Source organism: Staurois parvus, unplaced genomic scaffold, assembly GCF_062004578.1.
Source record: "Staurois parvus isolate SC_StPar_1 unplaced genomic scaffold, SC_StPar_1.0 ptg000243l, whole genome shotgun sequence".
In the NCBI taxonomy this organism is placed as follows: Eukaryota; Metazoa; Chordata; class Amphibia; order Anura; family Ranidae; genus Staurois; species Staurois parvus.
In genome coordinates this window covers 2,484,795-2,509,286 of record NW_028318039.1, presented here as the reverse complement: position 1 = coordinate 2,509,286, position 24,492 = coordinate 2,484,795, and positions in this window count along the sequence as shown.

Here is a 24,492-nt window from a genome sequence, read left to right as displayed (position 1 = left end):
GTATCAGAAAGAGGCAAATCTCACCTATTCAAAGACCAATACCCTCTTATTTGTTGGTCAAGGCTTTTTTTACAGGGTAGCTTTCATGTGGCACCACCTGTGTAACCTCCTGTGACTCCCAAGGCTATTTTCCTTGTTGCCATCTTGTTGGCACTGCTCAAGGACAATGTCACGGTGTAAGGTCAGGTTCAGAGACCAGTTGCTATAGCAGTAAAAGGCTTACCTGGAACCAGCAGGATAGGTACACCAGCGGATCCCCCTGGGAATGACGTAGGCTCACCTGAGGTGCGGGGTCTAAGTATTAACCGGTATTCACCAGAGCTCCTAATGGTGGAGATGGCTTGGGCTGCGTGTTAATACCAGGTCGCAGATCTGAGGATCACCCCACCAGGGAATGAGCAGACTTGGAACCAATAGCGGATCAACAGGTTAGGGATCAGACGAAAGCAGAGTCAGTCACAAGCCAAGGGTCGGTCACAAATGGTAGCAGATCAATCATAGTACGTTAGGATGAGATGAAATTGTGGTCAGGAACAAGCCAAAGATCAGTAGCGGAGGTGTAGACAGCAGCAGGAACAGTAGTGGGATATTGGCTGGAAAGGCACAATAATCTGGCAAGGAGGAAGTCCAAGGACATGGTTTATATAGGAAGTTCATGGGAGGAGCAAGGAGTTCAAGGTTCAAGAGCAAACAAGGCACAAGGCAGGATTATCCAATAGATGAGACAGAGTGTTGTCCAGCATTCTAGGTAGCTCAGTGAGAAGAGTTACTGCCTGACACAGTAGACGTCCCAGGTTCAAGTCCAGACCCTGACAGACAAGTTGGTATTGAAGACTAGAGCCTCCTTCCTTCCTAAGCTGGTTTTATCCTTTTACTTCAACCAGAACATTGTTCTTCCTTTTCTCTGTCTGATTCCAGTACAAATACAGTACAAAAGACTGACTCTGTAAAGTGGAAACAGCTTCTTATTCCACCATTTTTGGGTGGCTTAGACAGATGATTGTTCAACCTTATGGTCTTAAGGACCATATTCCACTATTTCCTGTCAAAGCAAACTCTACAAGGCCTGTGAGTGCTTTTTTTTTCAGTAACAGGCAACTGTTTCTCAGATATTCAGGTTACCACCTGGTCTTCTGTTCACACATTCTTTATGTTTTACCAGGTGGATGTTTAGACTTCATATGATGCCTGCTTCTTGTGTAATATCTATGTCACAACTCTTTGAGCTACAGGCTGCTCCCTATTCTGTTTGTTTTGTTATGTGAGCCTGTTAATGTTTTGTTACTGTTGCTCACCCCTCAATTGGACTTCTTTTGAACTGCCCAGTTGTCTCCGAATAACTTATTCCTGTAGTCACTAATGAAAAGAAAGAAAACAGGATTTTTGTAAACACCATAAAATCTGTTTTCTTTTAGTTCATTGAAAGATGCAGGTCCCAACCCTCTGTGTCTGTAATCCACTGCTAGTACTGATTTTCCACAAGCCTGAAGCATGATGGTAGTGGATATGGGTTATACCTAGTAGGCCAATGCCTTTTTTTGTTTGTCAGTGTCCAAATCCTCCAGATGGTAGCAGTAAAGCCAGTTGTCTCTGAATAATTGATTCCTGTGTCTCTTAATGAACTCATAAAAATGGATTTAGTGGCAAGTACAAAAAGCTTGTGATATTTCCTGGTTTGAGACACAAACAGGGGTGACACCTGGCCATACTAACGCAACACCCGTTACATGTAGCATCTTTGAGATTACTCAGTGTAGATTAGCATAAAATACAATAATTTCCTGCCAAGCTGCTTCTTTTTGTTTGTTCCAGCCTAACAATTTACGGTATATTGGGAATGATGAGCACTTAAAATTGTTAGCAAACTACAGGTTTTTTCTATTATAACAAGATTTTATTTTAAAAAAAGCAAACATTACTACCTAAAAATAGCTAAACAGAAAAAGGTGGAATTCTCAACCTTCATGCAAAAAAATTATTTGCCACTACCATTCTATAATATACAATTTCATCTGGCTGAAATCATTCCCATCATCCTAAAATTCAGTCCATATTAATCCAGAGCTGGATGATTCAGAGGTTGCTAAGCAACATGATCCCATTTCCTGTACTGAATTAATGATGCAGGTGCCCTTTTCAGGATTTAAAAAGGAAAATATATTTCCTAACAGTCTGGATGTTATGGCTTATTAAAAATCCACTTAGAGGACTACTTTTTACCTTTTATTTGTATGACTTCATAGCCATGTAATTAAACATACTATGAGTATCAAAATATACTGATTGTAAGAAAAAAATTAACTAGTGACAAAAGACCTTAACAAACCAAATTTGAATACCATTTCCTGTAATGGAATAGGATTTATCGAGTCATAAAATATTTTCTTGATAGACATTAATGTGTCATTTCAAAACAACTTTTGTCATTTTATTTTTTTATGTTATGGTTACCAAGGTGGCTTTGTATTGGGTATTATGTTTTAGAATATGCATATCTTTGACTTTTCTGCTGTTTAACAAACATATTTTTTTTTAGTTTGTAGGGATATTCATTAATTTATTTATGCTATAAAATAACTATCTAGTTCAACTTGCAGACTTGTTTTTCTAAAACTGACCAAAAATAATCAAAGCTTTCTTCCTTGAGGGAAAACTGCCTGATAGCTGTATTATACCCAAAAGAAAAACCAAACCATTTATGATATTGCACCCTGCCAATTCTTAGATGTGATGGCTACATTAGTTTTCTTTTTTATGCTTTCTTTGTTTTATGTTCATCTTCTGATCCGACCAGTAATCCTGTTGTTTTTCAAAAGAACAAGCTCTCTTCCAGATGTATCATTTTATAGGGATGAGACAAACCATTTACTACTGATACGTGTACTTACTATGAATAGCCTTTATTTATTTTTGTAAAACCTTTATTCCAAAAGAAAAAAAATCAGTTTGCTGTAACTGTCTATATAGCGTGAGCTGAAGTTTGGCTTCATTTTGTCATTGTATTTAAATCTGACACTCTCCTCCTGCCAGACTGACAATGCTGCTGTCCAAAAGGTGCCCCCTTTGTTCCTTCATCCAGAGTGGGGGCACTCTAATACAGGAGGTGTGTTGCTGGCCATATCATTAGGGAAAAACAGAGAGAAAAAAGCCTAAAAAAAGAAAACTAATACAACCACCACATTGATTGGGACATTACATATTTCCTTCATAACGTTGGCCTCACACATGTTTAGGAATACCTTCAAGCTTTGGTTAAAGGGCTATATGAGGGCATGGTCTGATTACCTTTAATAACAAAGGAATGTGACTATATGGACAAGCCAGTCCACTCCCCTTTCAGGAATGTGCTATCTTTCTTAGAAGGTCATTATGTTGCTTGCAGTGCAGGTTGACCATTTTCCTACATTCAAGTCCAGTATATAACACACAGCTAGGCTGGAAAATTTGTCTTGACCCAGAGCTTGTGTTAACCATGTATCTGTTCTGATCATTAGCCACGCCATATAATGGAGGGACCTGTGGCTGGAACAGCATCTTTAGTTAAGTATTCTTGTGATATTTTCTAATATTTGTTATCTGTATCTGTCTTTACTTTTAATAGATGTTATACCTAAAAGTATTTGTGTGATCTCTCTTTGCACATACAGTATCGAATACAACCCCAAAAAAGGCAATAAAACACACATCTAATGAGTGGTAAGCTGCAATATATTACACTTTTGGTTTTGGGTTTAATACCACTTGAAGTACTAAACTCTCTTCTATTTTGTTTTCTTGATCATGTGACTAGCATGCTTTCGACAGTTGTTTTTAAGAATTACAGAAACTGAGATTCATCATGTGACTATAACTGGGAGACCCTCCCACACAGCCCTCAAGATGGAATTGAGAGGCATTTCATTAGAGACAATGACAAGTAGGACAAAAAGACAATCGTGCTTTAACATGTGGATGGCAAACAGTATTTAATTTTGTTTAACAAAATAATTTTTATTGCTCATTTCCAAGTTGTGTGGACTTATGTTATTAAATATTATTTAGAAATCATGGATTTGTTGCCATCTATGAAACTTATTTTTTTAATTGCTAGAAACGATCTCTTATATGATTAGCATAATGCTTTTGTTTAATTACATGCTCTAATGGCTGTCATTTACTCACTGTGCTGGTTAATTATGCATTCTTGTTAGCAAAGTGTACTTGTGGTTTCTCCATTATATGCTATCCTATTGTCCTAACCCAAGCCCTGAGTATTACATTATTTTCTTTTCAAAAAGTGTTTATTAAGAGATTTTATCGATATTAAACAAAGAATATGAATGCAATTACAAGTAGCATCATTCAACACCTCCTTTTTGAGTAATACATTCTTTTCAACCCTCATTACACAGTCACAGGTGAAACAGTCAGTGTGGCCTTTAAAAATGATACTAGTTACTACACTTACCTTGTGTTATCACTGTATATGATATATTCTTTGCTATAATAAAATAAAGTAAATGTTTTGTGTTGCATTTAAATATGTAAGTTTGAAAAAAGGCTCTTTTTTATTTAAGAATAACTTTGCAATGATTTATACATTAATTGTAATTTAAGGCATCTATTTATAAAACAAATTGCTGTGCTGATTTTTTTCCCCCTGAATAAGTCATGTGCCCTGTGATGAAACGTGTTGGGGTGGGGCTTGGATGACGTCACTATGTCCATACAAATACAGCAAGTTCTCTGATATTGCATAGTGTTGCCTTTGAGAGTTACGACATCTATTTAAAAAAGATATGTATTTTGGTGCAATTAGATTATAATGGGGTAGACAGATCAGACAGGGGTCAGTCCTTATTGGTGGGTGGAATGGGGAAAGATGGGGGGAGGGCTATGGCAAATGATAAGAAGGTTCCCAAGTTAAAAACAACCACTGGAATTGGTACCATTTGTATGAAAATAAAAAATATGCAAAATACATGTGCACAAGTTGTCAATGAATTAAAGTGTTTGTTCACCAGAACAATTGCCAGAAATCTGCCAAGCAAAATAGGTGAGTTGGAAGCTTTGGTACATGAAGAGAACTATTATTTAATTGGTATTACTGAATCTTGGCTTCGTTCTTCACATGACTGGCCATTAATATTCCTGGCTATGTTCTCTTTCGGAGAAACAGGGTAAAAAGGAAAGGTGGTGGTGTCTGTCTCTATGTGAGAAGTGATCTCAGAGTGTGTGTGAAAGAGGGCCTAGTGGATGGAGAGTGTGATGAGGCTGACGCATTATTGGTGGAACTGCACTACAAAGGTAATCACTGGAGTTTGTTATAGGCCTCCCAGTGTTAATGAGGAGATGGAGACTCAGCTCCTTGCACAGATCAAAAGGGCTGCAAGAGCTTGGACAGTGGTAATAATGGGGGATTTTAACTACCCAAAAGTTGACTGTGGTAATGGTACTGCAGGAGCTGTTAAAGGACAAATATTTATAAACCTACTAAGAGAACAATTTTATGGTACAGTTCATAGAGGCCCCAACTAGGAATGGTGCTCTACTGGACCTTGTAATTTCAAACCATACAGAGCTTATTACGAATGTCCATATAAACATCTGGGTAGCAGTGACCATAACATGATTTCATTTATTGTTAGCTGTAAAAACAAGCACGTACAAGAAAAATAAAAACGCTCGACTTTAAGAGAGCTAATTTTCCAAGGCTGACAGCTGCTCTCCAAGACTTAGACTGGGAGGGAATATTGGCATCGATGAACACAACACAGAAATGGGAGTTCTTCAAAAAGACTGTATGTGAACACACTGCAAAATATATTCCCATGGGCAACAAGTTTAAAAGGCTAAAAATCAACCCTATGTGGTTGAAGGCCAAAGTTAAAAAAGCTATAGATAATAAGAAAAGAGCTTTTATTAAATATAAAAATGAAGGAATGCTATCATCCATTAAACATTACAAACAATATAACAGAATATGCAAAAAAAAGAAATAAAGGTCGTGAAAATTGAAAACAAACAACAGATTGCAAAAGATAGCAGGACAAACCCCCAAAAATTCTTCAAATATATTAATAGTAAAAAGGTCAGGTCTGAGCATGTAAGCCCTTTACAAAATAATCTAGAGTGGGTGACTGGGGACAAAGAGAAGGCAAATTTACTAAATGCTTTCTTCAGCTCTGTGTATACAAAGGAGCATGGGGGAGCTCTTGTCCATAATGGGCATGGTATTGACACAGCTCCAGATGATCCACATTGGCTCACAATTGATATGATCCAAAAATATTTAGACAGAATAAAGGTGAATAAAGCACCTGGACTGTATGGCATACACCCACGGGTCCTTAAAGAATCGAGCTCTGTCATTTAAAAGCCATTGTTTCTCATTTTTAGGGACTCTTTAATGACTGGCATAGTACCACTGGATTGGTGTAAGGCCAATGTGGTGCCTATATTTAAAAAGGGGTCAAAATCTTTACCAAGCAATCATAGACCTGTTAGTTTAACATCTTTAGTTAGGAGGATACTGGAGAGTTTATTAAAAGACTACATAAATGAGTTCTTGCTGGAAAAAATATATTTTAAGCAACAGACAGCATGGATTCATGAAAGACAGAAGTTGTCAAACAAATCTGATTACTTTTTATAAGGGAGGTGAGCAAAACCTTGGACAGAGGGGTGGCTGTGGACGTGGTATACTTCGATTTTGCAAAAGCGTTTGACACAGTTCCACACACAGCTAATGTGTAAGGTAAAGTCTACAGGCTTGAAAAAATCCGTATGTAAATGGGTAGAAAACTGGCTAAAAGATCGTATTTAGAGAGTAGTGGTTAATGATTCATACTCTGCATGGGTTGTTAGTGTTGGGACCCTTACTCTTTAATATATTTATAAACAATATAGGGTCTGGGATTAAAAATACCATTTCAGTCTTTGCAGATGACACCAAGCTGTGCAGTGGCATAACATCCTTACAGGATGTCTCCAGCTTACAAGCCAACCTCAATGCACTGTTTAATTGGGCAACTATGTGGCAAATGAGGCTTAATGTTGATAAATGTAAGGTTATGCACTTGGGGGATAAGAATATGCATGCATCATACATACTGGGGGGGGGGTACAACTGGGGGAATCAATAATGGAGAAGGATCTTGAAATTTTAGTAGATCACAAGCATAATAATGGCATGCAATGTCAAGCTGCAGTTTCTAAAACAAGCAAAATACTCTCTTGTATTAAAAGAGGTATAGACTCCAGAGAGAGAGATATCATATTACCCCTGTATAAATCATTAATAAGACCTCATCTGGAATATGCAGTTTAGTTTTGGGCAGCAATTCACAAAAAGAACATTGGAGAACTAGAGAAAGTACAGAGGAGGGCAACCAAACTGATAGAAGGCATGGAGGAGATCAGCTATGAGGGAAGATTAGAGGAACTGAATTTATTCTCTCTTGAGAAGAGGAGATTGAGGAGGGATATGATCAACATGTATAAATACATCAATGGTTCATATAGTGGACTCGGTGTAGAGTTACTCGGTGTAGAGGTATTCACCTTGAAGACAAGGGGGCACTCTTTACGTCTGGAGGAAAATAAATTTAATCTCCAAATACCGAAAAGTTTCTTCACAATAAAAGCTGTGAATATGTAGAATAAACTCCCTCAAGAGCTGGTTCTGGCCAGCTCAGTGGATTGCTTTAAAAAAGGCCTGGATTCTTTCCTAGATACACAGAATATAACTGGTTACTAACATTTATAGGTAAAGTTGATCAAGGGAATATCCTATTGCCCTTGGGGGATCAGGAAGGAATTTATTCCCCTGCAGGAGCAAATTGGATCATGCTTTGCTGGGTTTTTTGCCTTCCTCTGGATCAACTGTGGGTGTAGGATTATAACTTTTTTTTTTTTTTTTTTTATGGTTGAATTGGATAGACTTTTGTTTTTATTCAGCCAGACTGACTATGTAACCATGTAACTATGTAATTAAGCACCTTTTACATGAGAGTGCAATTCTGTTGGTGTTTTCTGGCAATAAAATGTTTTTAAGGATATTATTATATAAGGCACTATTTGTAGTATTTCTTTACATACCATAGAGTGGAGTTTGTTGGAAGAGGTGATCCAAGGTTGAAGCTGTAGCCCTGGGTGGAAAGGTGGATCCAGTCCCGTTGTAAGAACACAAAGCGTTGAAAGACCAAACCAAACGTGGGAGGTCATATCACTAAGATGGGAGTACACCTGGTGGTGGTGATGCAATATATGTTGCATGCATAACACAGTTGAAGTATCATCATGGAAGGCTGCTGTTTTTATCAACATTTGGACATTCATTTATACATATCAAGACTGATTGCCATATATGCTGTGTTAATATGTGCATATGTGGTCTGGTATAATCTCAAATATCATAGTGGGATTTTTTGCTACATATTGTATTTTTCTTCACAGTTTACGGGGTTGAGTATGTTCTTAACAATATAGTGTGGCATTTTATTGATTATGTCACACACGTTTACATGATTAGCGCATCACTTTTTTGGGTTTTATTATAGGTTTGATGATTAGTTTGATAGTTCACTGAGGGCATTGCAGCTGGTTCACATTTAGTTTATTTTTTTATCATTTTGGCTGTATTTTACACATATTGAAACACTGATACAGATGTAACAATACATATATGCAATTTGAGCTTTTTTCGTGTGTAAGCACAACACATTGCTTAATTTTTATCTTTGGGTTGGGTTAGATCTGGAGCAGCGCACAAGGATTAGTTTATTAAATTGCTGTGCTAATGTTCTTAACATACTGCACAAATTACAGGGGTTATTTATCATTTCTTTATTTACGATGACTGTATGATGGTTTGATACATTCACACAAAGAATTTTTAATAACTAGAACTCTAAGTGTCATTATAAGTGGGTGACATAGAATAAAATTTCTACTTTTTTTAACAGTAGTACTGGACTGCTGGCTATAGCCAGCAGCACTGATAGATCAGAAAAATGCAAACAAGCTGGTTGTACAGAAGTCAGTCTGTAGATCGACTTCTGTACAACCAAAATGCCCATACATGGATCAAATTTTGGCCAGTTCCTTGTGAATTGACCGTATTTTGGCCCATGTATGCATGGCCAGCTAAAGTCTATTCTCTGGTTAAGCAATTAAACAATTAAATTACATCACTACCATGCAAGTCCCATCCATTTGATCCTACACCCTGTGTACACAGAGCAAAATGATCTTTTCTGTTTTTTTTTTAAAAAAGGTGTATTACAGCTTGTCTATATTCCTCCTTTATATTTATCTTATATGATGTTATCTTGTTCTCTCAGCCCTTCAAAAAAGAAAACAAAGACTCACATTATTATCAAAATGTTTAAGTAGTGGATGTGTACTGTATGTATTATTTTTGGAGAATAAGGCTATTGTTTACTGATTTCTGCAGGACCTGCAGGATTGCTCCATATCCAGGCTGTGTGCATCCATAGGCACACACAGAGCAGCTTGGCTCCACCCCTGCTCTCTACTTACAGGATTTGATTGACAGCAGCAAACGACGTTGGTTCCCACTGCTGCCTCGCTGTCTTCTAAATGCAGGGAAAGAGGAAAGAGCTGCTACTGAGGTGCACAGCTCAGGATTGAGTGAAGACTCAGGCAAGTATTTAGGGGGGTGAGGGGGCGATACTACTACTGGGACATTTTTTTCCTAAGTGCAGGGAATGCTTTAAGATAAAAATGTCTTGGCTTTAGAACCAGTAAAGATTAACATTTGTCAAGTATTGTATAGCTTTAATAAGGAGAACCAAAAAAATCACCCTTTCAGTTGAAGATCTTGGTTGAAATTGAACTTCTGATTGAAGCCACCATTTTTAAATAGTTTAAATAGACATTTTGTTATTGATTCATCTGCCATCAGCTGAGCTTTAATTCTTTTTCTATACAAATTTCAATTTATTAAACATGATTGAAGCTAATCTGGATTTTGCAAGCCCTTAATAAAATAACTTTATCTCTAAAATATTCTGTGGAAAGATGTTCTTTATGAAGGTCATTTACTATAAACGGATAGAAAATTTTTGCTTACTGACATTTCTTGTTATTTTTAAGTTTTTCATTAACTTAAAGAAAGATAGAAACAAGTAAGATAAGAGAAAAACAAAGATCCGCAAACGTTCTACTCTGCTGTGAAAGTCAAGAATGCAAGCATCTATTATGTTATAAATGTTATTGCACACACACCAGCTTTTCTTGTGGCCAACTGTGGGTACAATACCAGTAATATCAATTGTTCACCTGCTGTTCCTGCATATAATTATCTGAGTTTTCCAATGCTATTGCTAGAACAATAGGGGTTTAGTTGGTTCTTCTGCTCCAAAATGGTACAGTATTTCACCATATGTATGACCTTATGTTCCTACATTCTCATACTGTCAGTAGGAAGGAAACTTCACAGCTTCCTCCAATAAGTAACTTGTTCATACAGAAATTGTGTCTTTAACCCATGACTGCAGTTCATGCTCCCTTAAGTTTGCTCAGTCTTTTAGAACTCATTATGTTTACTGTAAAAAAAAGAATACCTTTCTCTTAGAAATGGCTCCAAAAACTCCTAACCAAGTTATGTATTTTATCTGCTTATAGCTGAACTCCGGGCACAAAACGTTTATTTAAATTTAACCCTTAATGAGCACAAAGGATACAAATCTACTTTGTTTGCACCAAATGCCCTTGCAAACTCATTCATTACCTTGTGAAAGTAGCAGCAATGTCATTACTGGTTCCCAACCATGCTATAGCCAAAGGACGGCTACAGCATGGTTGTGTAATCCTGGGATGACGTCCATGGAAGTCATTCCAGAACACCGCCCCGCGCACCCCCAGAGGCGTGCAAACGATCACAGCTGATCATGTGATACGGTAAACGGTCAATCACGGCAAATTTTTACCACATAATCAGCTGTGTCCAATGACACAGCACATCACCGGGTAAACACAGTTGCCGGTTATCAGCTGCACTTTCCTCACACTGTCACAACGTGAAGAAAGTACTGTTGAGAACTGGTAATTGTCAGCGAAGGGATCGGCACTGATCATCAGGGCACTGACGATCAGTGCCCTGATGATCAGTGCAACCCACTTGTGCTCAGCAGTGCCACCCACCTGTGCCCATCAGTGCCACCTACATGTGCCCATCAGTGCCACCCACCTGTGCCACCCACCTGTGCCCTGCAGTGCCACCCACAAATGCCCATCAGTGCCACCCACATGTGCCCTGCAGTGCCACCCACCTGGGTCCATCAGTGCCACCCACCTGTTCCCATTAGTGCTGCCCATCAGTGCTGTCCATCAGTGCCACCCATCAGTGCCCAGCAGTGCAGCATCATCAATGCAGCATCATCAGTGCTGCCCATCAGTGCTGCCTATCAGTGCAGCATCATCAGTGCCACCTATCAGTGCCTCCTATCAGTGCCCATCAGTGTTGCCTATCAGTGCAGCCTCAACAACGCACATCAGTGATGGAGAAAAATTACCAGTTTGCTAAATTATATAATAGAAACAAAGAAAAACATATTTTTTCCAATTTTATTGCTCTTTTTTTGTCTATAGCGCAAAAAATAATACACCCAGCAGTGATTAAATACCACCAAAAGAAAGCTCTATTTGTGTGAAAAAAAATTATAAAAATGTAATGTGTACAGTGTTGCATGACCGTACAATTGTCATTCAAAGTTCGACAGCGCTGAAAGCTGAAAATTGGCCTGGGCAGGAAGAGGGTATAAGTGTCCGTTAGGCAAGTGGTTAAAGTATAAAAAAAGTGCCCTGATGATCAGTGTAGATGTCCCCTCTGAGGGATGCCGATTACCGGCTCTCCTCTCCTCTTGAGCTGTCAGCATGACAGCTCGTGAGAAGAGAAATGCCGATAACTGACATTTCCCTATTTACATGTGATCAGCTGTGATTGGACACAGCCGATCACATGACCAAGCCAACATCTTCGGCTCTTTCTGTTGATCGGTGATCCACTGTGTCCAAGGGACACAGCGCACCACTGATCGCCGGCTCCCGGAGCCGTGCATGGCCAGTTAGAATAGGAGGACGTCATATGACGTCCTCCCAGAACGAGAGAACTGCCTTGCACCCTTCATTACCTTATATGGCGGGCGGGAGGCAGTTAAACTACCTGTCCCAGGAAGGAAGAGGAGTACAAGTGCCCAGTAGGCAAGTGGCTAATGTGCTGTGTATAGTTTGTGCAGAGAGCAGAGCTGTGGGTAGACCTAGCAGGTCCAAGCACTAAAGGCTGACTGAAGAAAACTATAAGAGGAGGTGGTGACAAGACCAGTCACCCTGCACAAGGAGAAACAGCCGCAGTGACTGGTTTTTATTACAGGAAGCTCCTGCGCAAAGCCAATGATTCTCACTATTTACTGCACAGATCTGGAAAAAAATATATAAAGCATACCAAGTAAAACCACACACGATTCCAGTATTTAGACACATTTTGCTTTAAATAGTACATATATGAAACAGGGTCTTCCCAGTGGTGAAATTGCTTGTGAATGCAATGGAGCTGTAAATTTTAGGACTTCCTAATCCAGCAAGACTTACACCTGGGTTTTCATTTGGAGAAGATCCAATCTTGGAAGGGTGGCTATTGGGAATTTAAGAGTGTTGGTGCACTTAACAATAGTCCTAATTAACCTGCATGTATTAGAGGTACAGTATAGGCATTATACAGTTGCAAGAAAAAGTATGTGAACCCCTTGGGATTACATGGAGTTTTGCATGAATTGGGCATAAAATGTGCTCTGAACGTCATCTAAGTCACAACAATAGAAGAACACAGTCTGCTGAACATAATACTACACAAACATTAGATGTTGCCATGGTTTAATTGCACATAACATGTAAACATTCACAGTGCAGGGAGGAAAAAGTATGTGAACCTTTGGACTTAATAACTGGTTGACCCTCCTTTGGTAGCAATAACCTCAACCAAACGTTTCCTGTAGTTGCAAATCAGACCTGCACAACGATCTGGAGTAATTTTGGACCACTCCTCTTCACAAAACTGTTTCAGTGTAGCAATATTCTTGGGATGTCTGGTGTGAATCGCTCTCTTAAGATCATGCCACAGCATTTCAATCGGGTTGAGGTCAGGACTCTGACTGGGCCACTCCAGAAGGCGTATTCTGTGCTGTTGCAGCCATTGTTTTGTTGAATTACTTGTATGCTTTGGGTCATTGTCCTGTTGCATCACCCATCCTCTGCGGAGCTTCAGTTGGCGGACAGATGGTCGTACGTTTTCCTGCAAAATGTCTTGATAAACTCTGGAATTCATTTTCCCATCAATGACAACAATCCGTCCAGGCCCTGAGGCAGCAAAGCAGCCCCAAACCATGATGCTCCCTCCGCCATGTTTTACAGTGGGGATGAGGTTTTGATGTTGGTGTGCTGTGCCTTTTTTTCTCCACACATAGTGTTGTGTGTTCTTCCCAAACAACTCAATCTTGGTTTCATCTGTCCACAGTATATGTTGCCAGTAGTGCTGTGGAACATCCAGGTGCTCTTTTGCAAACTTCAAACGTGCTGCAATATTCTTTTTGGACAGCAATGGCTTCCTCCGTGGTGTCCTCCCATGTATTCCATTCTTTTTTAATGTTTTCCTTATTGTAGATGTGTCAACAAAAATGTTAGCATGTGCCAGAAATTTCTGTAGGTCTTTAGCTGACACTCTGGGATTCTTCTTTACCTCATGCAGCATTCTGCGCTGTGCTCTTGCAGTCATTTTTACAGGACGACCACGCCAAGGGAGAGCAGCAACAGTGCTAAACTTTCTCCATTTGTAGACAGTCTGTCTTACCGTGGACACATGAACATCAAGGCTTTTGGAGATACTTTTGTAACCCTTTCCAGCTTCATGCAAGTCAACAATTCTTGATCGTAGGTCTTCTGAGAGCTCTTTTCTGCGAGGCATGGTTCACATCAGACAGTGCTTCTTGAAACCAGTAAACCCAAAACAGGTGTGTGTTTTTTAGGGGCAGGACAGCTGTCAGCAACACATCCAATATCATCACACTGATTGGAGTCAAGGTTGGCTCACTCCTGGCTCCAATTAGCTCTGGGAGAAGTCATTAAGCTAGGGCCTCACATACTTTTTCCTCCCTGCACTGTGAATGTTTACATGTTATGTGCAATTAAACCATGGCAACATCTAATGTTTGTGTAGTATTATGTTCAGCAGACTGTGTTCTTCTATTGTTGTGACTTAGATGACGTTCAGAGCACATTTTATGCCCAATTCATGCAAAACTCCACGTAATTCCAAGGGGTTCACATACTTTTTCTTGCAACTGTATAGTCCTGACACAGGTAGATGTGGTTCAGATGCAGTAACACTTCAGTAAAATGCAGTATAGTGTTAGTATAGGTGCAGTTTAGGTTTGGAATAATTGCAATACAGAGTGCAGTATGGCTGCATTATGGATTATGTACACTGTCTTACTCTCAGTGGCTAGGTCCCTGCTAGCAGTATCAGTAATGGGTTCTTACCAGTCCCCAGGATACCGGATGGACCTCTTACTGAAGGAGGTGGGGCCCCTCAGTGGCATTAAAGCCTCCGGTGATCAGCGGTGGAAAGTAGAGGGTGGTGGCCCAGTATCCTTGCAACAGCAGTGCAGGTGCTGTGATGTGGGCAGTGCTGCATTGAAGTCTAATCATCTGTGTCAGCATAAATAAAACCAGTCCCAACATTGGAGTCAGAGTAACAAAAAATACCCTCTATTAGAGTCAATAAGAGTAAAATAAATCCCATTGTTGGTGTCAGTGTGCGTAGAAATAGGTACCATCTTTGGTGTCAGTGGGGGTGAAAAAAAATGATTGATGTTTGTTGATACATATCCTAAAGTGTATCTGTTTAGTAACACAGGTCAGCCATGGAGGAATCCTTTTACCTCCCTTTGTTAGGGGTGGATTATATTGGATGGTGGTCTTGTGGGCGGATGCATGCTTGCCGCGCATCGTCTGCTAATGTCTGGTCGGAGATGTGTTCTTTTTGGGCTCTCTCCCTTGACCTGGAGGTGGCACCCTGGGTCTCCCTTTGTGCCACCTCTGGTTTCTTGGACAGGGCTCGGGGGTGTGGGCATGCGGATCTGCCCCTATTGGAATCATTGTGCGCTTATGTACAGGCGCAACGACAGCACACACATGGGCTCATGATGTCACTGCTGTGATGCCATTTTGACGCTGGGCAACATTCTGATTGCCACCATGGGAATATAACAGGAGTTGGTTGTTGGGTCCAGGGATGGCCTGAACAGCAAGCATTGCAATGGACCCGTTTAAGGTGAGAACTGTAGCTTGTTGGCTTGATCCTATTTTCTATATCAGAGATACTACAGTTAGTGCCACCTTTTTTTTTGTTTATTAGGTTTCTTGGCTGGATTTGTAACTACTCTTATGGCCCATGGATGATGATATTGTTAAAAATGAGGGGGCACAATTAGAGATGAGCGAATTATTCAAAAATTCGATTCGGCTGATTTGCCGAATTTGCGGGAGAAATTCGATTCGATGCGAATTTATTCGCCGCGAATTTAACTTATTAAAAGGGTTTCTAGGCTTCAGAGAGCCTTTATATTAGTGCAGAACACTGTACCTTTAATTTAAATGCCCTTGGAGTCTGCTGGGGAAGAGAAATAATACTGTCAGTCAGTATGACATGCAGATGAGTGCCGTCGATCTTAGAATCACCGCACACTTCACTCATTTGGGCAGTCACGGGGCACAGCGAAGAAGAAGAAGAAGAATGAAAAGAAGAATGAAAAGAAGAAGAAGAAGAATGAAAAGAAGAATGAAAAGAAGAAGAATAAAAAGAAGAAGAAGAAGAATGAAAAGAAGAATGAAAAGCAGAAGAAGAAGAATGAAAAGAAGAAGAAGAAGAATGAAAAGAAGAAGAAGAATGAAAAGAAGAATGAAAAGAAGAAGAAGAAGAATGAAAAGAAGAAGAAGAATGAAAAGAAGAAGAAGAATGAAAAGAAGAATGAGAAGAAGAATGAAAATAAGAATGAAAAGAAGAATGAGAAGAATGAAAAGAAGAAGAAGAAGAATGAAAAGAAGAATGAGAAGAAGAATGAAAAGAAGAATGAAAAGAAGAATGAGAAGAATGAAAAGAAGAATGAAAAGAAGAAGAATGAAAAGAAGAAGAAGAAGAAGAATGAAAAGAAGAATGAAAAGAAGAAGAAGAAGAATGAAAAGAAGAAGAAGAAGAATGAAAAGAAGAATGAAAAGAAGAAGAAGAATGAACAGAAGAAGAAGAAGAATGAAAAGAAGAATGAAAAGAAGAAGAAGAAGAATGAAAAGAAGAAGAAAAATGAAAAGAAGAATGAAAAGAAGAAGAAGAATAATGAAAAGAAGAAGAAGAATGAAAAGAAGAAGAAGAAGAATGAAAAGAAGAAGAATGAAAAGAAGAATGAAAAGAAGAATGAAAAGAAGAAGAAGAAGAATGAAAAGAAGAAGAAGAAGAATGAAAAGAAGAATGAGAAGAAGAATGAAAAGAAGAATGAAAAGAAGAATGAAAAGAAGAATGAGAAGAATGAAAAGAAGAATGAAAAGAAGAAGAAGAAGAATGAAAAGAAGAATGAAAAGAAGAAGAAGAAGAATGAAAAGAAGAAGAAGAAGAATGAAAAGAAGAATGAAAAGAAGAAGAAGAAGAATGAAAAGAAGAAGAAGAAGAATGAAAAGAAGAATGAAAAGAAGAAGAATGAAAAGAAGAAGAAGAAGAATGAAAAGAAGAATGAAAAGAAGAAGAAGAATGAAAAGAAGAAGAAGAATGAAAAGAAGAAGAAGAAGAATGAAAAGAAGAAGAAGAATGAAAAGAAGAATGAAAAGAAGAAGAAGAAGAATGAAAAGAAGAGGAAGAAGAATGAAAAGAAGAATGAAAAGAAGAAGAAGAAGAATGAAAAGAAGAAGAAGAATGAAAAGAAGAAGAATTAAAGTACAGCAAAAAGTGTATCTGCAGAGAGCTCCGCTATTTCTGACAGTTCTCTGACAGTTCCTTCACATTTACAGCGGTTGAAACATTGTATCTATTTATTTCCGAATAAAAACATCTGTATCCTAAATGGAAACAAATAGATACAATGTTTCAACCGCTGTAAATGAACTGTCAGAACTGTCAGAAATAGCGGAGCTCTCTGCAGTGACACTTTTGCCGGCTGATCGGGAAAAATTCGATTCGTGCACCCGAAGTTTGCTAAAATTCGGATTCGATGCGAATCAAATTTTTCCTGATATTCGAAACGAATTCCACTTCGCCAGGTTCGATTCGCTCATCTCTAGGCACAATCTGTTGGCTACATAGATGAAGGTTGGTGCATTATAGGGACATCTTATATTATTCGTATGATGGTAAACCTTTGGGGTAGTATCATCGTTGCTTACATTTTCTTTGTCCTTACTTCATAGGTTTGGATGTAATTGGTACCTATATGGTTGTTCTCTGGTGCTTTTTTCTGTTTAAATGACCATTTTATCTTTGGGATCCATCCTTGTCCTGTTTTTTTTTTTATCCAAGCCTCCCCTTTCTTCATCTTTGGAGTGAGATGATGCTTTATGTTTATGAACAGTTTTGGTAGCCTAATTTCAGCCTACAATGATTGGTGGCCTTGGTCTCACAGTATCTTATGTGGGGAGTTGAAATTTAGAGACTGTGAAGTATAACCTTACGACAATACACATGATATTTCTGATTATGATGTTATATTTTGCATTTTTATTTAGTTAATTTAAGATATATAAATCTGTAAATCCTGGGGTGACACCTTCTCTCTCTTTTTGGTCTTCTGTATCCACCCCAGGACCTTTATTAGCCATCCATCTCCTACATATATCCTGATCAGGCAAGTATGTTATGTATACTGTATATTGATATGGAAAACATATATGTGAATGTATGTATTTAAGATTGTATACTTATAGCAATGGCATATTTTACATTTCATAGCAACATCTACCCAACTAATCCTGAGGAAGTGGTAAATCTTCACAAAACGCATTGACAATTCAGTATGGAGAAATTGTAGACACTAATCTAGAGAACATGAATATGAGGTGGTATCAAACAATTTTGAGACTAGTTTTGAAACACGCCAACAGATGGCAGCACAAAGCTGCACACACAGTCACAAGGAGCACCGACCTTCATAAGACATTGTCCTGTGTACATCGGGAGCTGTGCAACTGGTGCTATTATGACCACATGAATTACCATACCTGCTATTTCATCATGAACAGCAAGTTAGAACAAAGAGCAAACATGAAATTCTGCATGAAACTGGGCAATTCTGGCACAGAGACATTTGACATGATTTGGCAAGTTTACGTTGATGCTGCAATGAGCCGTTAGAGGTGTTTTGAGTGGCACACGAGCTTAAAAAGCAGAAGGATATCACTGCAAGACGACGAGAGATCAGGAAAACCTTCAACAAGCTCAGTCATTAAACATGCCCTCTTCCTTAACCCCTTAACGCCGACGTAACACAAACATGCGGCCTCACGGACCTGGGCTTTTTTCCGTGGGGAAGCATATTTGCGTACCTGTCTTTGTGCTGGGAGCGCGCCGCTTGGCACGCTCCCAACACCAAGACCGCGGTGTCACTGAGAGCCCCGGGTCCCGTTCTAACGATCGGGACCCGAGACTCCCGATTCCGGGTCACGTGATCGCTGTGATAGCCTCTGATTGGCTATCACAGTGATCAATCACTGTGCAGCCCCGCCCCCTTGTTTTCTCTCTCTCTATGAATGGAGAAGAGATACATCGTATCTCTCGAACTCCTGACATAGAGAGATTAAAAAAAAGTTTGTAAAAAAAAAAAAAAAAAAAAAGATAAATAAATATTAAAAAATAAAAGAAAAAATAAAAAAAAATACCTAGATCAAGGTTTGATCTAGTTCAGTACCAGGGTTAGTGTTTGGGTCAAGGTCAGGGTCAAGGGCAAGGTCAGGGTCAAAGGTCAGGATTTAAAAAAAAATTGGTATCAGTGTCAGTTAGTGTTAATGTCAATGTCAGTGTGTTTTATGTAAAAATAAAAATAAAAAAAAGACAAAAACAAAATGCGCACTATTGTTTCTGGACTGTACTACGGGTACAAACAAAAAATAACATACACATATATGGTATCGCTGCGATCGTCAAGAACTGGAGAATGTATTTTAGGTTGTTCTTTGGTGGTAGGTTATGGTCGTAACAAGAAAGACACAGTTAAATTTAAAAAAATGATTTTTTTTTACTTTTTTGGCACAGTTTTCCTTTAATATTAAAAAAAAAATTAGGAGCTATCCATTACCATTTACCACCAAATGAAAGCCCAATTTGTCCTGAAAAAAACAAGGTATAATCCACCTGGATGTACAGAGTAGTTGTGACGATATGTACGGTTTTACTAACACATGTCAACGTTGCAGAATTGTGCTTAGGCATTTAGATTTGTTTTACCCTTAGGCATGAAGGGGTTAAGATGAAGATCCAGGTCAAAGGTTGCCATTTTGACAACATTGCAGAGATCCAGTGATTTGCCCAGTTTCACACAGAATTTCACATTTGCTCTTTGTTCTAACTTGCTGTCCATGACGAAACAGCAGGCATGGTAACGCACATGGTCAGAATAGCACCAATTGCACAGCTCCCAATGTACACAGGACGATCTCTTTTGGCACACTGACTTATGAAGGTCAGTGCTCCCTGTGATTGTACATGCAGCCTTGTGCTGCCATCTGTTGGCGTGTTACAAAACTAGTCTCAAAACGTTTTGATACCACCTCCTAAATGTCCTATGTATAGTGCCTGGCTCTAAGATCAGCTCAGGGTTGAGGGTTTGTCAGTATGAGACATATTGTAAATAGATGGTGTTGCATTTGTTCTTTTTTCATTTGAATTTTAACCTATTTAGAAATAAAATATGGAATTTTTCATTAAGTTGCCTCATGTTGTGCTGATAAAGTCCTCCTTCTTTGGTAAATTTTTTTTCCAAATAATTTTTTATAATATGAGGACACAGCATGGTGGTGATCTATATATTTTCTACTATCATTGATGTCATTGTGAGTAAAAATATGCCTCAACATTAATGTCAGTGGGAGTAAAATAAGCCCCATTGTTGGTGTTAGTAGGAATGAAAGAAGTCCTGTTGTTGGTAGTAATGGGGGTAAAATAAGTCCCATTGTTGGTGGCAGGTATTAAAGGAAGTCCAATTGTTGGTCTCAGAGGGGTTTAGTTTACTGACATTGGCAACTGGGTTTATTTTTTACACAATTACACCTACAATGGGGCTTATTTGTGCTCCCACTAAAACAAACACTACTCATTGTTAGTGCCAGTAGGTAAAATAAGTCCCATTATTGGTGCCAGCCCATCATTAGTGTCATTGTGAGAAAATAAGTACCATTGTTTCACCAGTGTTGGATCTTAGTTTTAGTCTCACTGACATGAAGTATGTGTGTGTAAATAAACCCTAAAATTTGTTTCGGTTGGAAAACAAACATTGTTGTTGTCAGTGGGAATAAAAAAAAAGTCCCATTGTTGGTGTTGTGTGTAGAAATAAACTCTACTGTCAGTGTAAACTAAGCCCTATCATTAGTGTCAGTGATAGTAAAATAAGTCTTTTTGTTGGCATCAATGGGAGTTAAAATAAGTTCCATTGTTGGTGTCAGCAATAGTAAAATATGTCCTATTGTTGGTCTCAGTGGGAGTTAAAAGAAGCATATCATTGGTGTCAGTGGGAGTAAAAACTATTCCCATTGTTGGTGTTATTGTGTGTAAAAAAAAAATAAGCACTGCCTATTGTTGATGTCAATGAAAGTAAAATATCCCCATCATCCATGTTAGTGGAAGTAAAGTAAGCCCCATTTCAGTGTTAGTAGGAGTAAAAGAACCCCAATTTTCAGTGTTAGTGGTAGTAAAATATTCCCCATCAATGGTGTCAATGGGAGTAAAATTAGCTCCGGCATCATTGTTGCTGAAAGTTAAATAAACCTCATTGTCAGTGTAATTGGAAGGAAAATAGACCCCATCCTCAGTGTTATTGGTGTAAAATAATAGTGTTAGTAAGAGTAAATTAATCACCTCCCATCCGGCCGTTGTATATAAACGGCCGGACGGTGGCAGTGCAGGGGCAGGTGGCCGTTTCTAAATTGCCTCCCTGCCCCCTGCTTGTGCGCGCTCCTTGGGAGCGCACAGCACCGCGATCTGGTGCCCGCTGTGTCCTCTGGACACAGTGGAACACCGATCATCGTACGGGACCTCTGTGCAAGGTCCCGATCATGTGATCACTGATTGGCCAATCAGTGATCACATGCAGAGTAGCAAGCAAGATATCACTTCTGACATCATTGCTTACTACGTGTGAAATCTGTGAATGATCAGAGGTCACATGCTACAAGGTTATTCACAACAGCATTGTACCATGTGACAAGCTGTGACCAATCACTGCTCACACAGTATTGCTCAATGGCTGCAAGAATGCAGCCAGAGAGAAGGAGAAATTATTGCTTTTACAGCCTTTAAAAAGCAATGTAAAAGCAATCAGTGTAGAATAAAAAAAAAAAAATCTTCATCACCCCCCACAAGTAGTACAGTATCACCATGGTGCCACTGTACTGCTAGGGTGACAGTATGTAAAAAAAAAACATAAATAATAATATACAAAAATAAAATAAAAATGTAAAACAAAATGTTTAAAAAATTATAATTTTTGGTTATAAACTAATTTGATTCAGATAACTGAATAAATGTTGCCCAAGATTTATGATGAAATATTATTTATTTGCAAAAGAAAAACACTTTTTTTTTTCAATTTTTGGACTTTTTCATTTATATAGCAAAAAAAATTAAAATCCCAGGGGTGAATTAATACCACCAAAATAAAGTGTTATGTGTCTCAAAAAAATGCCAAAATATTCATATGGGTACAGTCTTGCATCACCGCGCAATTGTCATTCAGAGTGTGATGGCGCTGAAAGCTGAAAATTTGCCTGGACAGGAAGGGGGTAAAAGTGTCCGGACTGGAAGTGATTAAGCCCATCATTGGTGTATTTTCTCAAATGTGCTTTTTTGAATGGAAAAAACTGCATTCCTTAGTAAAGGTGAGTGTTATTTTTTTATATAATCAATCATAAAAAAAAGTAACCTGAAAAATGATAAATATGCAGGCAGCATTACAAGCCGTTAAACATTTATATTTTAAAAATAGCAGATTCCTTAAAAATCTGTTTTTGACTATCCTCTGTTAAGTAAACTTCCTTTGTTTAACCAGATAGCCTGAACTGCATTATATCAACTTAGAAATACAAACTAAACCACATGGGATGGTACACGGGATGTGTATGTAAAATAAAACAGTATTATAATAACAATTGTATAACAAAATACACAGACACAAAACTATGTTTAAACATGGCTGAAGAGATTGCGGTGTTTTATTAAAAGGTTACAACATTTAACAAACACCAAACTGTGAATCTTCAATAAATTATTTGTCTTTGTTGTAAAATGGTATCTTTTCATAGGAATTAAGACATATGCAGGCCATAGACGGGTCGCCGGTTTTTCGAACGATAAACGAAAAATCAGTCGTTTGTTCGGTCGACGTTATCACCAACGAATAAAAAAATTGTCCGACAAAATCATAAAGTTCACCCCATAACTTCTGTCCCTTTCTGGTCACAGCTCATGCACAGATTTTTTATTGTTAAAACGATCATCCGATTTGCCCATCATTGCTGGGTAAATCGTCCGATCGTCCAAATCGACCGCAAATTTCACAGCATGACCGATAATCTGAAAGTGCAAAATAAACGAAAAACATCCGACGAACTAATCCACTAACGGCACAAAAATCGGCCGATTAACGACCCATCTATGGCCTACATTAGAGGATGATTTACTAACACCGGAGAGTGCAAAATCTGCTGCAGCTGTGCATGGTAGCCAATCAGCTTCTAACTTCAGCTTGTTCAATTAAGTTTTGACAAAAAAGAAAAAACCCTGAAGCTGAGCTACACTAGATTTCGCACAGTTTTATTAAATCAACCCCTTATAGTCATATTGTATGTACAGTAATTCAATATTGATTCATGCATTTACTACATTAAGCATTTATTGTTAAGGTGAATTTGCTTATATATAGTAATTAAGCAATAACTTTTTCTAGTGTAGCAGCACCTTTCTAAGTATGAATAACATTTTCCTGCAACCACATTACATTACATTCCAAAGACCTTGCTGGTATGTTAATTGGTGTATGCATGCCATATAGAAGCCTTAGATTGTAAGCTCCTAGAGGGCATGGACTGAAAAGTGAAAGTATGTAATGTGCTGAATAAAACTTTTGGCACTATATAAATGCCTGTAATAAATGAGGCAACATTTTGTTAACACAATCTAAAATTCTAAATTTGTAAGATTCACTTAATTTAGGTTTTCCTTAACAAAATATCTTTATCTGGGAAAACACAGAATGTTAAGTTAGCATAGCTTACAATAAATTACTGAGGTTATTTTCAAGTTCTATCTTTTTTACTTAAAACAGAAATGGAAGTTTTACATTGTAATTTAACTAAAAAGCTGAATGCAAAACACTCCTCTAATTTTTAAAAATGAATCCAACAAACCATTTTGGAGTGCCAACACAGGAACGAGATAGTTGAAAAGAGTTTCTCTAACCCTCAGTAGTCATTTAAACCCACTGAACTCTTAAAAACAGGTTTCACTTCTGCTTCTCCTTCGATTCCCACTTGACTCTAATGCATTTTAGAAAAATAGCACACTTTTGTAAAAACGAAATCTTTCATATTTTGTCAAAATTTTAGGGAAATAAAATCTCTCAATTTCTCTTATCCATACAAAGACATATCAAATAATGACAATTTCTATAATCTAGCACTCAATATTTGCCAGCAATATATCCACTCCCTAGCAGCATTTGAAAGTACATTGCGTCAGCCAGTTATGAAGCCAGAAGCAATGCACACAATTCAGGAGTGTGGTTGCAAGCTGTAAGGGGTCAGAAGGATTCTCTTATCAATTTTTTTCACATTATGGAGAAGGTGTGAATGGCAGTAATTTGGCACCCCATGTTCATCAGAATATTTTTGTTGATATGTGGGTGAACACACATCTAACCAATCACTGGCTCATTGAAATTTATGCACTCATTTCATGCATCAAGGAGGAAATTCAAGGGTGTGGAAAAAAAATAAATATATATATATATATATATATATATATAATGAACTTTGTTATATATGTAGAGAGAGATAATTATATTGTATTCACTATAGCTGGCCATAGATGGTTCGACTCTTGTCCGGATCAGCAGGAACTGGCAGAAATCCAAAACATTTATACGCAGTTGATCAATTGACTAACTTGGGTACAACTAGCCTGCCAGATTTTACATGCAATTATTGCTAGCAGCTAATAGATTGTCACATGTTTCAATATATAATGTA